Here is a 6,000-nt window from a genome sequence, read left to right on the forward strand (position 1 = left end):
CCGTCAGAAGCTTGCTAATCATAGGCCATTGTTGAGGGGAGCCAAGGCAGGAACTGAAGCAGAGGCCATAGAGGAATGCCACGTACTGACTTGCTCCTCCTAGCTTGCTTAGTTTGCTTTTTTTACACAGCCCAAGAGTACTTGCTCAGGGGTGTGGCATCATCCACTATCTGAGCCTCCTATATCCATAATTAATAAGGAGAATGCTCCACAGACTTGCCTGTAGGCCAATCTGATGGAAGCATTTTCTCAGTTGAGGTTCCCTCTAACCAGGTGACTCTAACTTGTGTCAGGTTGACAAACAAACAAACAAACAAACAAACAAAATCAAATCAAACCAAAACCAAACCAAACCAAACCAAAACAAAACCCTAATCAACACAATGGCAGTGGAAATCAATGGAATAAATAGAATGGACATTCTAGAAATAAATATTTGGTTTTAAATCAGAGGACAAGACAATTCTGTGGGGGAAGGGGTGATGGTTCTGGTATAGCCATCCTCATACAGAGCCAAACCAAGGCAAATGCATCCACTGTCATGCCTGGCAACATTAGGATCAAAATGGGAGCTGGGAGACAGAGCCATGATTCAATGGTTAAGAGCACTGGCTGCTCTGCAAGGGGGCCTGGATTCACTTCCCAGCACCCACATGGTAGCTCACAACTACCTTTAACTCCATTTCCAGAGTATCTGATGCCCTCATCTGGCTTCCGCTGGTACTGGGCACACATGTAGTGTGCAGACATGTATGCAGGCAAAATACCTATAAACATAAAATAGTTAAAATTAATTACATAAACATAAATCTTTTTTTAAAAATGAGTCATTGATTTGAAGGTACAAGCTAAAACTTTAGCTGGGCATAGTGGCACCTGCCTTCAATCCCAGCACTTGGGAGGCAGAGGCAGGCAGATCTCTGAGTTTGAGGCCAGCCTCATCTATAGAGCAAGTTCCAGGACAGCCAGGATGAAATTCTTTACACACACACACACACACACACACACACACACACACACACTTTCCTATCTACAACACCAAGCATACAAGCAACAAAAGAAAAAAACAGACTCTATCCCATGGGCTTGGTCCCAGGCTGCTGAAGGAAGGGAGGGAGGGAGGGACGGAGGGAGGAAGGGAGGGAAGGAGGGAGGGAGGGAGGGGATTGAGTACCAGCATTCATCTCTCTGCATCCTGACCGTGAATATGATGCACTGGGCTACCTCACCTCCCTGCCGGCTTCCCTGCAGCAGCCTCAAACCAAAAGCCAAAACAAACCCTTTCCTTAAGTCGGCTTTGACAGGTATTTTGCCATGACAATGAGAAAAGTAACTCAATATTTGTATTAAAACAGGAAGTCCAAGCGCTATATTAGCAAGAGGCCTCACTTATTTGTTGAGAAAAAGGGAACTGAAAGCCATATTTGTAAATCTAGCACACAACCAGCACACAGCCAAGTGCCAACCCATGTACCGCCTTGTAATGCCTGCCTGGCGGGAGTGAGCATCCCTGCCCCTCTCTTTGGCTTTCAGACTGTTGTGACAATGGACCCCAAGACATTAAAATCCACCCCCCCCACCCACCCCCGAGAAATTCTGTGTTGAGATAAGAAAAAGGTTGACATGGTGGATCAACCAGAAGAGGGTTTTTGTCTCCTGAAGAAAGATTCACAACTTGTCCAAGGACAGTGGTAGGAAAGATTTTGGAGCTGAGATAATGGTGCGCCAAGGACCCCGAACCTTGATCAGGACTGCTTAGTTATGTATTCCTGAGCCCCCTAACCTTAACCTCACGTTAAGGCCCTGAAAATGGACTTGGGGAAGGAGGTTGCTGGATCTCAGGTCCCTCTTCCCAAAGAGATAAATCTCCCTTTACTGTTTATTAATTTGTTTCTTTTTTAAAAGATTTGTTTTCATTTTATTTATGTATAGATGTGTGTGTGTGTGTGTGTGTGTGTGTGTGTGTGTGTGTGTGTGTGTTTGGGGGGAGGGCTACGGAGGCCAGTAGAGGGTTTGGAGCCTCTGGAGTTGTAGTTACGCGTCGTTGTAAGCTGTCTGACATGGATGTTCAGAACTAAACTCAGGTCCTCTACAAGAGCAGCAGTTCTCTTAACCCCTGAGCCATATCTCCAGCCCCTAAACTTGCTCTTTTAACTGGGTTATAAAGGATGGGCAGCCAAATCTGGCTTGCTGGGACTCAGCAGTGACTCTAATTCCAGTAATATTCTCTAGCCATACAAGCACCTAGATAGCAAAAGTGTTTCACTTCTATACCTCAGTGGTATATAGAGACTACAATAGGCTGAACTTGCAGTGACTGTGGCTGATACACTCTCCGTAATTCTGTGTGTATGTGATAGGAATGGAAGAGGATGGTATACTTTCAAGGAAAATATTAATTTCTAAAAGGAACCTGTGACAACTGGCAGTTGTTGCAATGAATAGCCATCTTTGCCCTGTCATGAGAGGAAAGCCTCTATTGTTATAAAACCTCTAACACCCCTGAAAAGAAATCTGAATTTGTCTTGAGGGGGTTGATAACTAGGAAATTTGGTCCAGGTATTTGGTCCATATGTAGAAACATGTTTGTACAAGAGCAATGAAAACATATCCATACAAAAATGGATCCACTGGCTGAGCGTGGTGGCACACGTCTTTAATCTCAGCACTCAGGAGGCAGAGGCAGGTGGATCTCTCTGAGTTCGAGGCCAGCCTGGTCTACAAAGGGAGTCCAGGACAGCCAAGGCTGTCTCGAGAGAAACCCTGTCTCGAAGGGGAAAAAAATGGATCCACATACTTTTGTATGTGCATTTGTTATCATAGCTAAAAAGTGGAGCCAGGGCTGGTGAGATGGCCCAGCAGGTAAGAGGGCCTGCTGCTCAACCACCAAGACATGAGTCTGGTTCCCAGTATTTACAGTCAGCGGCTTCCAGTGTCCTGTAGCTCCAGCTCACAGGAATATAGTGCCCTCTTCTGGCTTCCACAGGCACTGTGGGCATGTGATGCGCATACATGCAGGCAAAGCACCCATACGCTTTATAATAACTAATCTTGGCTGTTAATTTGACTACATCTGGAATCAACTAAAACTCAAGCAGCTGAGCATTCCTGTGAGGGACTTACTCGGTTGCATCATTTGGGGAGGGGAGACCCACCCTAAATCTGGCTCACACCTCCCGGTGGCAGCCCTCATAAGAATGATCGGGGGGGGGGGGGGGGGGGGGAGGAAGCTTGATTTTTCTTTTTTCTGTTTTCCCTTACTTTCACTGGCAGGTTCATCTGTTTTGTTGGTGAGTCATTCCTTTGCTGGTATCAGAACCTGCTTTTTCAGGATTCCAACATAGACCAAAGATCAGCATCTCTTCAGGACCTCCAGGACTCCCACACTAGATGAGAGTGGGGAAACATCTGGTCTCATGGATTGAACCACCACCAGGTTCCTGGCCTTCCCATAGGGAGACTGCTACTGTAGGAAGACCAGGCCACAGCCTCTAAGTCATCCCAATAAAGTCCCTTTTAATATGTATTAATATACATCCATTCTATCAATTCTGTTCTTTTAGAGAGCCTAATGCACACATTTAAAAAAAATTTTTTATAAGTAGATACAACAGCAGTGTCCACTAAGAAGCAAATGTATCAACATGACATTGTCCAGACCACAGGTATAATGCAGCCATTAAAATGAAGGAAGTCATGTTAGAAAATGAAGGACTCATGTTGTAACTCAGGTGAGCCTTGAAAATGCTGAATCATATCTGTAACATGGAAAGCAGAGGCAGGTCAACCAGGGCTATAACGATAAGACCCTGTCTCAAAAACAAAACAAAACAAAACAAAACCCTCATGGTTGATCAATGAGATCAGAGGCAAAAGACCGTATATTCAACACTTCCTTCCAAAGTGCTGGGAAAATTGGGTGCAGTGGTGCATTGCTTTCATTCCAGCACTGGGGAGGCTGAGGCAGGCAGATCTCTGTAGGCATAAGGCTGTTGTGTAGTTTAAATGCTGGTTTCTGTCTCAGTGTCCTGTAAACGCTGCTCCCCAATTGTTCCCTGGCTATATAAAGTAGCTTAGAGCCAGTCGATGAGCTGGGGAGAGAATAGGGCTGGACTTCCTGCCGGCCAGGGGGGCGGAGGAATTAGAAGCAGGGGATTTGAGCCTGTTGAGGTGCAAGAGAGATCAGGAGAAAGGAGCTGGAGCCAACCTTGTCTACGAGGCGTTTCAGGAAAGCCAGAACTACATAGAGAAACCCTGCCTCAAAAAAAAAAAAAAAAAAAAAAAGGTACTAGAGCCGGGTGTGGCGGCGCACGCCTTTAATCCCAGCCCTCAGGAGGCAGAGGCAGGTGGATTGCTGTGAGTTCGAGGACAGCCTGGTCTATAAAGTGAGTCCAGGACAGTCAAGGCTACACAGAGAAACCCTGTATCCAAAAAAAAAAAAAAAAAAGTGCTGAGAGTATGTAAATTAATACGTATGTAAATTACAATTATGTAAATTAGTATGTAGAATAATAGAGGTAGAAGGGAGGGTTGCCATTGCCTGGAGCTTGGAGGATGTTGCTAATGCTACCTGAGAGATCTTACCACGCCTTTGGGGTTTGGGCTGCATAATCTGATTACATAGACCGTGGACCCCATTCTGTCCATGGGGATGGTTTTATGGTAGGTGAATTGTGGCTTCCTAAGACAGAAAATACATAAACAAAAACAAAAACACAAACCACAGCTCAGGTGGCCTCCACAGCAGGTGGCTAGTCTGGGAAAGGAGGAGTGGAAATGGGTGTGCCTTGGGGTTGATTGGTGAACATATTTGACTTCTCTAGTTGGTCCTGCCACTGTACAGCCCCTACATTCAGCATTAGTCTTTCCTTCCTGAGGGGTTCTGAGTCCTAGTGTTCTGTAAGATTGCTTGTCTAGGGGAATACCCTAGTCAGCTTTAACCATCAACTTGACACAGCGTAGAGTCACCTGAGAACAGGGTCTCAGTTGAGGGACTGTCCAGATCAGATTGGCCTGTGGCCATGTCTATGGGGCACTGTCTTGAGTTCCAGTTGATGTAGGAGGGCCTGTCTCACTGTGGGCAGTACCATTCCCTTGGCAGATTGTCCTGGCACCTATAAGAAAGCCAGCTAATTGGCAGTGTGCAAACAAACCAACAAGCAGCATTAACTTCATGGTTTCTGCTTCAAGTTCCTGCCCCGGTTTCCCTCAGCGATAGACTATGACCTGGAAGTATAAGGCAAGCAAACCATATCTTTCCCTAAGCTGCCTTTTGTTCATGGTGTTTTATCACAGCAACAGGGAGTCTTTTGTCATTTCTGGTCATCACATTCGCCAGACCAAGAGAACTCTGGGGCAAGGGGGAGTGGACAGAAAATAAGAAGACCCTTCCACAAGTTAAGGGATTTGGGAGGAGCCAGAAGGGGATGAGAAAAGAGCGGTACATACCCTTTGGTGGTGATTGAGTGGCTACGCAGAGACATAACTGAGGTGAGGCCTATGCCTGACACTTAGTCAGCATGTAGACCAAAACCTCAAACCAGACATCACAGGAAGAGAGTGGGGAGCAAAAGGTAGAGTCTGGGTGTGGCCCTGGGGACCTGGAAGGTCAGGGTCTGGATAGGGCTTTTAAGTGCTCACTCTGGCGGAAAGGGAACCTGCAGGGAGTCAGGAAACCCCACAGGGGCAGCAGTGCAGGTCCAGAAGGAGCAACCAGTGGCTTGTCTGTGGACAGAGATAGTCAGGAGGTCACCAGGTCCTGGTGCAGGGACAACTAACAGCCCTGACTTGTGAGGGTTTCAAAAGACCCAAGCCATCAAGCCTTCAGAGTCAAGAAAGAAGAGATCTCAAGGCTGGGCCGTTGATGACAGGCTGTTGAGTACCAAGGGCTTGAGACCTTGCCTGTGGGCTGCAGTTGTCTGTGGAACTGTTTACAGTGAGGTGCAGGCCTGGTGCTGGGAGGCCTAGACTTGCTGTGCCCAGGAGAGCACCTTGCCATGT

This window comes from Acomys minous, assembly GCF_964271855.1.
Source record: "Acomys minous genome assembly, chromosome: 2".
In the NCBI taxonomy this organism is placed as follows: domain Eukaryota; kingdom Metazoa; phylum Chordata; class Mammalia; order Rodentia; family Muridae; genus Acomys; species Acomys minous.